Raw genomic sequence first — 12,964 nt, forward strand, 5'->3', positions numbered from 1 at the left:
CAATAAGATAGCCTCTCATCCTTCTAAACTCCAGAGTGTACAAGCCCAGCCGCTTCATTCTCTCAGCAAATGACAGTCCCGCCATCCCGGGAATTAATCTTGTAAACCGACACTGTGCTTCCTCAATAGCAAGAATGTCTTTCCCCAAGTTAGGGGACCAAAACTGCACACAATACTCCAGGTGTGGTCTCACTGGGGCTCTGTACAGCTGCAGGAGGACCTCTTTGCTCCTATACTCAACTTCTCTTGTTATAAAGGCAAACATGCTTTCATCACTGCCTGCCATACCTGCATGCTTACTTTCATTGACTGATGAACAAGGACCCCCAGATCCCATTGTAGTTCGCCTTTTCCCAACTTGACATGATTTATATAGTAATCTGCCTTCCTGTTTTTGCTACCAATGTGGATAACCTCACATTTATCCACATTAAAATGCATCTGCCCACTCACCCAACCTGTCCAAGTCACCCTGCATTCTCATAGCATCCTCCTCACAGTTCACACTGCCACCCAGCTTTATGCCATCTGCAAATTTGCTGATGTTACTTTGAATCCCTTCATCTAAATCATTGATATATATTGTAAATAGCTGCGGTCCCAGCACCGAGCCTTGCGGTACCTGCCTGCCATTCTGAAAGGAACTTGTTAATCCCTACTCTTTGTTTCCTGTCTGCCAACCAATTTTCTATCCATGTCAGCACTCCACCCCCAATACCATGTGCCCTAATTTTGCCCACTAATCTCCTATGTGGGACCTTATCAAATGCTTTCTGAAAGTCTGGGTACACTTCATCCACTGGCTCTCCCTTGTTCATTTTCCTAGTTTCATCCTCAAAAAATTCCAGAAGATTAGTCAAGCATGAATTCCCCTTCATAAATCCATGCTCTCGGACCGATCCTGTTACTGCTATCCAAATGTGCCGCTATTTCATCTTTTATAATTGGCTCCAGAATCTTCCCCACCACCGATGTCAGTCTAACTGGTCTATTATTCCCTGTTTTCTCTCTCCCGCTTATCTTAAAAAGCGGGACAAGGAGTGCTGCTTTTCATATCTTGTGATGAAATAATACATGACAGATGGCACAATGGGCTAAGTGTTTGGCTGGCAACCTGATGGTGGCCGGTTCGAATCCTGCTTGGAGTGTGTACTGTCGTTGTGTCCTTGGGCAAGACACTTCACCTGCCTGGGACTAGAGACGGAAATTAGCTACTGATTGGCTACAATCTCGCATATTTACATGCAAATGTTCATTAATATGCACTGTCCCTATAAACAAAATATTTATTTTTATTTATTTATTCCAATTTTATTTCACCTTTTCAAAGCACATCTATATTACTAAATCTCTGATCTTGACCGCATTTGTCCCACTGTGCTGCGATTTCTGACAGAACGCCGGCACCTACGGCCGTCATTTTTGGTCGCCTCGCTCAGAGCCCCTCTCCGCCTTATGGGTGCGGAGGATTCTTCCCATTGATGAAAGATCAGAGATATATTAATGTTTTTTAAAAATTCACCATTCCCTCTGCTGCCCCTGCTGGAGGGCGGGGGTGGGACTATAAAACCAGGAAGTGGTGTGCCTCACTTAGTCTCTGCAAGATGGATTAAGCCAAGGGTCACGTCTCTCTGAGCTCTGAATAACACTGAACAACACTGAACAAATGTCTACACAACTGTGAGTACCCATATAGGCCTTTCTCACGGGGCGACTTGACGCAAGAGTTAACCAGAGCTTAACATCGTGGGAACCTCGTGCGATAACAGTACGGCATTCGTGGACCACCGTGAGCCACCATGGCGCTAACGGCAGGTAATCGTGTAACTTGGTGACTCGGGAGAAAATTCAAGCAAGCTTGAATTTCTCCAATTCAAGCAAGCTTGAATTTCTCCAAGAGTGACTTGTACACTTGTGGTTGAGCATTGCAACATTATATGAACGTAGTGGCCAGTGCGATATCCGTGCGATATCCGTAATAACTCTTGCGGTTACCGTGGGAAATCCTGCGAACGGTAAACCCGGAAGCTGGACAGAGGGGACAGAAGGTGAGTAAAAAAGGTGTTCTCAATATCCTTTATAAATGTCTGTATTTTAATATGTGTGTCTTTTCCTCTTGGGCATTACTTTGTTTCTGTTGGTGGCTCCACATTTTATGATAGCCTGAAGTGTGATAAAGCTTTTACCTCAGCAGTTTGATTGTCAGTGCTTGTTTACCTCATTGGTAAATAAATATATTTTTTACTATCAGCTTGATGTCTGCAATTCTTCATTAACACATCACTACAAGATGAATGTCTCTAATGTTATAATCCCTCTCATGCTGAAACACAAAATAGTTGAAGGGAGGTGATATAATCACATTTTCATTAAGTTTCATTTTTGAGTGTTCAGGTCCATCAATTGTTGAGCTATTTAACCGTTTGAAAGTTTCACCTCTCGGTAGAAAATAAAATAAGCCAATCAGCACGGTAAATGTGAGACAAAGTCTTTATTCCTATTTGACAATATAAAAAGACGACTTCTTGCACATATTGAGAGAAGGTGCATCACACCAAACATTTGTCTATAAAAGGGCCTCGCAAACACGAAAATCAACAAATGAGGCACGCTAGATTATTTTAAACACATTATATTCATTAACCTCCGCAACAAGCCTAAACTCAGGCATTAAAAGGGACAATGCAATGTGCTAAATGGCAGGTTTTGCGGACGAACATCTTATAGGAAGCATTTTTCAGAGGACAACACTAGAAAGTCAGCTTATTTGCTATGCATTTCTGCTAACATGCAGTAGTGTTCCTGTGGTCGGCTACCCATCAATATAGCTGTCCTGCCACGGCACACTCCCCAATTGTGAATTGTAGTAAGCGCAGAGATGGCCTCTTTGCTCTTTCACACCCAGTGAGACTTCCTCTTAATTCTCTTTTTAATTAATCTCTCCCTTCTGCCTTCACGCAAGCGTCCTCGATGCACATAGTGGGCTGCTGCATACAGCGCGTCAATGAAAAAAACCACCATCCTGTACTCGAAACTACTTAGTATAGGCATGTCTCCAAATGAGCCAATTCAACCAAGGGAGGATATTTATAGTATGTGAAAAAAAAAGTGACATCATTTGTGCCACGTGTAGTTCACAATGTTCATTCAAGATTTAACGGGAAAGCTCGGGAGACGGACAAGTCACTCGCACAAATAACAGAAATGCCGAGTACCGTGGGACCTCTTTATCTACCCCCCGTTATATCGTGTGATATCGTGCTAGACCACGACCACTTCACTCTGGTTACATCTTGCGTCAAGTCGCCCCGTGAGAAAGCACTTTTAATGTGGTTTGAAAATGAAGATATGGTTTGTTTGAAGTAAAAAGGCACTGCCTGCAAATAGTTGTTTGGGTGCTTTGGCTTGAAGTTGAAAGGCACTACTTACTGCAAATGGTGGCGGGTGATTTGGCTTGAAGTTGAAAGGCACTTTTTACTGCAAATGGTGGCTTGGGTGCTTTGGCTTGAAGTTGAAAGGCAGTACTTACTGCAAATGGTGGCATGAAGTTGAAAGGTACTACTTGCAGCAAATGGTGGCTTTGAAGTTGAAAGGCACTACATACTGCAAATGGTGGCTTGGGTGCTTTGGCTTGAAGTTGAAAGGCACTACTTACTGCAAATGGTGGCTGGGGTGCTTTGGCTTGAAGTTGAAAGTCACTACTTACTGCAAATGGTAGCTTGGGTGCTTTGCTTGAAGTTGAAAGGCACTACATACTGCAAATGGTGGCTTGGGTGCTTTGCTTGAAGTTGAAAGGCACTACTTACTGCAAATGATGGCTTGGGTGCTTTGGCTTGAAGTTGAAAGGCACTACTTACTGCAAATGATGGCTTGGGTGATTTGGCTTGAAGTTGAAAGGCACCTCTTACTGCAAATAGTGGCTTGGGTGCTTTGGCTTGGTTGAATTGCACTATTTACTGCAAATGGTGGCTTGGGAGCTTTGGTTTAATGTTGAAAGGCACTACTTACTGCAAATGGTGGCTTGGGAGCTTTGGCTTGAAGTTTTAAAAACATCACCATTCGATCTGCTGCACCTGCTGGAGGGAGGGGGATGGACTATAAAACCAGGAAGTGGTGTGCCTCACTCAGTCTCTGCAAGATGGATGAAGCCAAGGGTCACGTCTCTATGAGCTCTGAATAACACTAAACAAATGTCTACACAACTGTGAGTACCCTTAATGTGGTTTGAAAATGAAAATATGGTTTGTTTGAAGTAAAAAGGCACTGCCTGCAAATGGTTCTTTGGGTGCTTTGGCTTGAAGTTGAATGGCACTACTTACTGCAAATGGTGGCTTGGGAGCTTTGGTTTAAAGTTGAAATGCACTACTTACTGCAAATAGTGGCCTGGGAGCTTTGGCTTGAAGTTGAAATGCACTACTTACTGCAAATGGTGGCTTGGGTGTATTGGCTTGAAGTTGAAAGGCACCACTTACTGCAAATGGTGGCTTGGGAGCTTTGGCTTGAAGTTGAAAGGCACTAATTACGGAAAATGGTGGCTTGGGTGCTTTGCCTTGAAGTTGAAAGGCACGACTTACTGCAAATGGTGGCATGAAGTTGAAAGGCACTACTTACTGCAAATGGTGGCTTGGGTGCTTTGGCTTGAATTTGAAAGGCACTACTTACTGCAAATGGTGGCTTGGGTGCTTTGTTTGAAATTGAAAGGCACTACTTACTGTAAATGATAGCTTGGGTGCGTTGGCTTGAAGTTGAAAGGCACTACTTACTGCAAATGGTGGCTTGGGTGCTTTGGCTTGAAGTTGAAATGCACTATTTACTGCAAAAGGTGGCTTGGGAGCTTTGGTTTAAAGTTGAAAGGCACTACTTACTGCAAATGGTGGCTTGGGAGCTTTGGCTTGAAGTTTAAAAAAATCATCATTCTCTCTGCTGCACCTGCTGGAGGGAGGGGGAGGGACTATAAAACCAGGAGGTGGTGCTTTGGCTTGAAGTTGAAAGGCACTTCTTAATACAAATGGTGGCTTGCATGCTTTGGCTTGAAGTTGAATTGCACTACTTACTGCAAATGGTGGCTTGGGTGCTTTGGCTTGAAGTTGAAAGTCACTACTTACTGCAAATGGCGGCTTGGGTGCTTTGGCTTGAAGTTAAAAGGCACTACTGCAAATGCACTTACTTCCTGTTTGCACTGTATATTGATTTAAGATAAAATGCTACCACTTACGGCTGTGATTTTTGGCCATCTTACTCAGTCCCCCCTCCGCTGAGCAGGTGCAGAGAATTCTTCCCATCAATTAAAAATAAAAGTGTTATTGGTGTTTAAAAAATGTTGAGAATCTCTCCTGTAAATCACGCCCTGAAAGCCACACCTTTTCCGGTGGGACGGGGAGGGGTTATAAAACCCGGAAGTGTGGTTGTGGCTCAGTCTCTGCATGATGGGGGAGGGAGAGGTCATGACTCTGTCTGAGCTGTGAATCAACTGAACACACTGAATGTCTACTGAACTGTGAGTTTGGTGTTTTGTGTGGTTTTATGGTGGTTTCACCCTGCATGAAATGGTATGAAGCTGCATTTGAATTTGGTGGCCTTCGACCCTGTTTGAAGTGGAATGAAACTGCACTTGAATTTGGCGGCCTTGCATCCTGCTTGAAGTGGTATGAAACTGCACTGAATTTGGTGGCCTTGCACCTTGCTGAAAGTGGTATGAAACTGCTCTTGAATTTGGTGGCCATGGATCCAACTTTGAAGTGGTATGAAAGTGCACTTGAATTCGGTGGCCTTGCACCCTGCTTGAAGTGGTTGGAAACTGCACTTGAATTCGGTGGCCTTGCACCCTTCTCATAGTGGTAAGAAACTGCACTTGAATTTGGTGGCCTTGCACCCTGCTTGAAATGGTAGGAACATGGATTTGAATTTGGTGGCCTTGCACCCTGCTTGAAATGGAATTTCAAGGAATAGTCACGAGTCAACTGCCAGCCCACCAGCCGTGAGTTAGCTGCCAGCAGATCAGGCTTGAGGGACTGAGCTGCCACCTCAAGAACCCATACCAGCACTCCAGAAAGCCCCCCCACTGGCCACCAATAATGGAATTGGTGGAGAGGTGGAATATTGCGTCGGTGGACCAGCCCTCCCGTGTGAACATGGGACCCAACGGGTCCCACTTAGTCTAGTTAGATCATAAATTTAGTCGTTTTTTTCTGTACGTTGTTCCTCATGCTAGAAAGGAGGGAATAAGACATTGGTAAAACAGGGTTGTTTATTTTAGGAATATGTGTTGAGAAGAAATAATAGAGTGGAAAGAGAGATAGAGAAAATTAAAATGAAGACTGAAAATTAAAATGAAGACTGAAACATAGTTCATACGATCATAAGATATAAGAGCAGAATTATGCCAATTGGCCCATTAAGTCTATTCCACCATTCAATTATGGACGATATATCTATCTTTCCCTCTCAACCCCATTCACCTGCCTTCTCCCCATAACCCCTGACACCCATACAAGTCCAGAATATAACATGTTAAGAAGGTAGAAAATCTCTTCTGCTAATGATATGGGTCAGTTATTAATTTTAACCCGTGAAATTGGTAGATTTCTCTCATATTTTCTTATTACACAGAAGATAGTCATTTTGAATTTCATGTCAAATGCTTGCTCAGATCAGTTTCATTAGTCACTTTCCCTTACTTGTTTCCTCGTAATGATTAAGGAATGTAGAGAAAAAGGGAGGCATAGGTAATGGATCACCTATGGATTATTCAATGGCAGAGCTGGCTTGAGGGACTAAATGGCTTGCACAACATTCCAAAGTGCAACAAAGGAATTGAGGAGAGTGAAATTTTAAACACTAAAAGGGTGTTAGTTGTGGTTTTCAGTTCACTTCACTTCATTTCAGTTTAGTTTATTGTCGCGTGTACTGAGGTACAGTGAAAAGCTTTTTGTTGCTTGCTAACCAGCCAGCAGAAAGACAATAAACCAATACATGATTACAATCAATCCATTTACAGTGTAAAGATAAAGGAATATCGTATAGTGCAAGGTAAAGCCAACCAAGTCCGGCCAAGGATAGTCCGAGGGACATCAGAGGTAGGCAGTAGTTCAGCACTGCTCTCTGGTTGTGATAGGATGATTCAGTTGCCTAATAACAGCTGGGAAGAAACTGTCCCTGAATCTGGTGGTGTGCGTTTTCACACTTCTATACCTTTTGCCCGATGGGAGAGGGAGTGGCCAGGGTGCGACTCGTCCTTGATTATGCTGCTGGTCTTGCCGAGGCAGCGTGAGGTATAAATGGAATGAACGGAAGGGAGTTTGGTTTGTGTGATGCGACCACAATTCGATACAATTTCTTATGGTCCTGGATGGAGCTGTTCCCAAACCAAGCATTTTACAATGCCAGATGTTGTTGCAGGCCGAATCTCTAGTAGACATTGTATACTTTTGTAAACATAATCCAGATGGGAGTATTACTGTCACGCCCAGCTGATGACAAACTACACTTGAAAAGGGGGCAGTGTGCAATCTTCGCAATCTGCTGTTATCCTCCCTGATGAGTCATGCATTATGTATTACATTGTACCCAACATAATTTAAAATTATTATGTAGAAACAAAGAACTACAGTTGCTGGTTAATACACCAAAGGACACAAAGTGCTGGAGTAACTCAGCAAGTCAGGCAGCATCCCTGAACAAGGATAGGTGACATTGCGGGTCGAGACACTTCTTCAGATGATTGTTAATTTAGTAACTAATGAATGCTATAGCTGTGAAGTTAAAAATGTTGCAAAAAATTGACATTGTTTCAATATTCTGCCTCTGCTCAGCAGAATGGGCAAGTCCACTGGTCATCTGCTTCCATTGTCTAGTAATAATTTAATGCCAGTTGGGCTCAATGGTCTGTTTCTGTTCTGTAAATGCTATTTGAACCATGGAATATTCCTAGATGTAATATCTATTCACATATGTGTCTGGAAATGGCAGACATGTAAGTTCATAATAATGTTGTCTTCTTGAACAACCCTTCTTAAAATTCCTTATGGATTCATTTTTGTCCATTTACATTGTCACTCCATTCAAGGGTGTAAAGAATTCACCAACTTTTGGCAACTGTAAAACTTTCACAAAGGACAAATAAATGACTTTATATCAAAGGCAACAATTGTATTTTTACTTCAGGCAATGTTACACAAATAGGACTCAATCAAACTGCTTCAGTGACTTGATTCTGGGGCTAGGAGCTGTGCATTGAAATTCCTGAGAATTGTACTAGTAATTACTTGTTGGGACAACACCTCAAGCCTGTGCAATCATTGTAAACTTCCACTGTCACTATTGATCCTTTTGAAGAAACTGCGAAGCAAGCATAATTCAAAGACAGACACAAAATGCTGGAGTTACTCTACAGGAAATGCAGCATCTCTGGAGGGAGGAAATGGGTGACGTTTTGCGCCAAGACCCTTCTTCAGACTAGTCAGGGGAAAGGGAAACAAGACTTGTAGACAGTGATGTTGAGGGATATTGGACAAATGAATGAAAGATATGTAGCAATGATAAAGGAAACAGGCCATTGTAAGCTGTTTGCAAGGTGAGAACGAGAAGCTGGTGTGACGGGTGGGGGAGGGATGGAAACAGAGGAAATGCAGGGGTTACGAAGTGAGATAAATCATTTATCACACCACTGGGTTGTAAGCTGCCCAAGCAAAATATGAGAGGCTGTTCCTCCAATTTGTGTTTAGCCTCACTCTGACAATGGAGGAGGCCTAGGACAGAAAGGTCAGTGTGGGAATGACAATGGACAACAGACAATAGACAATAGGCACAGGAGTAGGCTATTTGGCCCTTCCGAACCCATTCCGAACCCATTCCGGCCTTCTCACCATATCCCCTGACTGCTATCTTTAAGAGCTCTAGCTAATTCTTTCTTGAAGGCATCCAGAGAATTGGCCTCCACTGCCTTCTGAGGCAGAGATTCACAACTCTCTGGGTGAAAAAGAAGGGGAATTAAAGTATTTGGTCACCGGGAGACCAGGCGGACTGAGCAAAGGTGTTCAGCGAAACAATCGCCCGGTCTACGTTTCACCTGGGCGATGTACAACAATATATGTATATCTTGAATAATGGATACAGTAGATGAGGTTGGAGGAGGCAAGCATAATTCACCAGGTATTTGTGATAGGCACCAAAACAGGATGCATAATTGTCAGTATATCCACTGCTTTGTAAATTAACTATTTAAATACTAGTGCATCATTTTTGTGCTTTAACATGAAACAAAATCAGATAGAGAAAAAGTTACAAATTTAATTCTGATTCAAATTAAACTAGACTTTTCCCATCACCATTAGAATACAAACAAGTTGCATCTACCACTTTGAGAGTTTGAGTAGTTCAAAGGTAGAATGGGCTGGAACATGAGACTGATGGGTGATCTTTTAGATGTTACTAGACTAAGTGGGACCTGTCGGGTCCCAGTCACATGAGAGGCCTGGTCCCCCAACGTAACCCATTCCCCAACGCAATATTCCACCACTCACCTGTTCCCCCAAGGCAACGGCGGGAGCGTTCTGTCGCAGGGGGATGGGGCGGCTTCAGGCGGGAAGCGTCCTGCAGCCAGGGGAGGGCAACGGTTTCAGGCGGGGCCTGTCAGGGGCTGGTGGGGATGTGTGTGGGGGAGGGGGGGGTGCGTTGTGGAGGCGGGGTGGTATGTTGGGGAGGGGAGGGTGTGTGGGGGAGGGGGGGTGCATGTGCTGATCTCACCATTTTTTAAACCTTCTTAACTTTTGTAATCTTCCACCGATTGAAACTAAACTTGGTGGCTTGGAGCAGAGGAGAATGGTGAGTAAGGTGGCGAGTATTCCTAGCGATATAGGGTACTGTTTATGTGCAAATTTAAATACAACGCAGACCGGAAGTGGTAAGGATGAGAGATTTATTAATTTAGTAGGATAGGGTAGGATAGGGTAGGGTAGGATAGGGTAGGGTAGGTAGGGTAGGTAGGGTAGGGTAGGTGGGTAGGTAGGTAGGTAGGTAGGTAGGTAGGTGGGTAGGTAGGTAGGTAGGTAGGTAGGTAGGTAGGTAGGTAGGTAGGTAGGTAGGTAGGTAGGTGGGTGGGTGGGTGGGTGGGTGGGTGGGTGGGTGGGTGGGTAGGTGGGTGGGTGGGTAGGTAGGTAGGTAGGTAGGTAGGTAGGTAGGTAGGTAGGTAGGTAGGTAGGTAGGTAGGTAGGTAGGTAGGTAGGTAGGTAGGTAGGTAGGTAGGTAGGTAGGTAGGTAGGCAGGCAGGCGAAGATAGAGATTTCTAAAATCATGAGAGGCATAGACAAGGTGAATACCCATAGTCTGTTCTCCAGGGTAAAATAGTCTAAAACTAGAGGGTATACATGTAAGGTGACAGGGAAGCGATTTTAAAAGGACGACTTTTTCCACATAGAAGGTGGTGTGTGTAGAACATAGAAACATAGAAACATAGAAATTAGGTGCAGGAATAGGCCATTCGGCCCTTCGAGCCTGCACCGCCATTCAATATGATCATGGCTGATCATCCAACTCAGTATCCCGTACCTGCCTTCTCTCCATACCCTCTGATCCCCTTAGCCACAAGGGCCACATCTAACTCCCTCTTAAATATAGCCAATGAACTGGCCTCGACTACCCTCTGTGGCAGGGAGTTCCAGAGATTCACCACTCTCTGTGTGAAAAAAGTACTTCTCATCTCGGTTTTAAAGGATTTCCCCCTTATCCTTAAGCTGTGACCCCTTGTCCTGGACTTCCCCAACATCGGGAGCAATCTTCCTGCGTCTAGCCTGTCCAACCCCTTAAGAATTTTGTAAGTTTCTATAAGATCCCCTCTCAATCTCCTAAATTCTAGAGAGTATAAACCAAGTCTATCCAGTCTTTCTTCATAAGACAGTCCTGACATCCCAGGAATCAGTCTGGTGAACCTTCTCTGCACTCCCTCTATGGCAATAATGTCCTTCCTCAGATTTGGAGACCAAAACTGTACGCAATACTCCAGGTGTGGTCTCACCAAGACCCTGTACAACTGCAGTAGAACCTCCCTGCTCCTATACTCAAATCCTTTTGCTATGAAAGCTAACATACCATTCGCTTTCTTCACTGCCTGCTGCACCTGCATGCCCACTTTCAATGACTGGTGTACCATGACACCCAGGTCTCGCTGCATCTCCCCTTTTCCTAGTCGGCCACCATTTAGATAATAGTCTGCTTTCCTGTTTTTGCCACCAAAATGGATAACCTCACATTCATCCACATTATACTGCATCTGCCAAACATTTGCCCACTCACCCAGCCTATCCAAGTCACCTTGCAGTCTCCTAGCATCCTCCTCACAGCTAACATTGCCCCCCAGCTTAGTGTCATCCGCAAACTTGGAGATATTGCCTTCAATTCCCTCATCCAGATCATTAATATATATTGTAAATAGCTGGGGTCCCAGCACTGAGCCTTGCGGTACCCCACTAGTCACTGCCTGCCATTGTGAAAAGGACCCGTTTACTCCTACTCTTTGCTTCCTGTTTGCCAGCCAGTTCTCTATCCATATCAATACTGAACCCCCAATGCCGTGTGCTTTAAGTTTGTAAACTAATCTCTTATGTGGGACCTTGTCGAAAGCCTTCTGGAAGTCCAGATACACCACATCCACTGGTTCTCCCCTATCCACGCTACTAGTTACATCCTCGTGTATAAGGAATGAGGTCGAGAGAGGCACAATTATGTTATTTAAAAAAAACCCTGGACAGGTATGTGGATAGGAAAGGTTTGGGGGATAGACCCACGCGTCAGCAAGTAGGACTAGCTTGGCTAGGCCATTTGGTCACATGGACGAGTTGGGCCGAAGGACCAGTTTCCATGCTGAGTAGCTCTATGACTGTTACAAAGTAAGTATATTCTAACAGGGATTGCAGTTAACAATTGGAATACTAATTGGCTTCTTTTCTTTTTTCAAGCCACAATCAAATGCAAAACCACTGCACATTCGGGCAGCACAGTGGCGCATTGGCACATTGTTCCTATTGTGTAGGGTAATTGCAGGTCAGCATGGAATCGATAGGCCGAAGGGCCCGTTTCCACACGATAACTCTAAAACATTTTTAGCTGACATCTTTACATTGCACAATGAGTTACTAAAGGCAACTTTAGACTTTAGAGATACAGTGCAGAAACAGGCCCATCGGCCCACTGAGTCCGCGCTGACCAGCAATTACCCCGTACACTAACACTATTTTAAACACTGGGAACAATTTTACAACTTTACCGAAGCCAATTAACCTACAAACCTGTATATCTATGGAGTGTGGGAGGAAACCGGAGCACCTGGAGAAAACCCACATGGTCACAGGGAGAATGTACAAACTCCATACATCCAGCACCCATAGTCAGGAACAAACCCAGGTCTCTGGTGCTGTTAGGCAGCAACTCTACTGCTGCGCTGCTGGGCTGGCCTATAACCATAGACAAAAGGTTAAACCATTCATTTAAAAATTACTAAGGTCCCCTTCGGTCGTGGCTGACCATGGACGTTTCCAGGATGCTATTCCCTATATGGAGGACGCCTGTGCGTGACTTTATTTAATGTGGGGAGACTGGTGTACAGACAGCCACCCCAAGGTCCTTGACAGATCTGGTCAGGATCCAGTGGCATGGAGTCCAAGACGACCGGAGACCCTTTTCTGCTGCAGTCTTCAGCCGCCTTCCCAGTCGTTGTGACACTTCACTAAGGTGAGCCATTGTCCTCCGCCTATTCCACCGTTGAGGTCTTGGTTGGATTGCTCTTCGTTAGAGACCTCCCCCTCGATCTGACCACCATGGGTGGCCCTGCCAGGAGTATAGCTCCAGACGGCATCGCTCTCAGGATTTCAGGACCACACAAGCTTCTCCACCATGACAAGGTGACAGTATTCACTCACTCCATTAAAAAGAGTACTGACATTTGTCAAGTGAACATATATAGTATGTTCTA

The sequence above is a fragment of the Amblyraja radiata genome, chromosome 4 (genome assembly GCF_010909765.2).
Source record: "Amblyraja radiata isolate CabotCenter1 chromosome 4, sAmbRad1.1.pri, whole genome shotgun sequence".
In the NCBI taxonomy this organism is placed as follows: Eukaryota; Metazoa; Chordata; class Chondrichthyes; order Rajiformes; family Rajidae; genus Amblyraja; species Amblyraja radiata.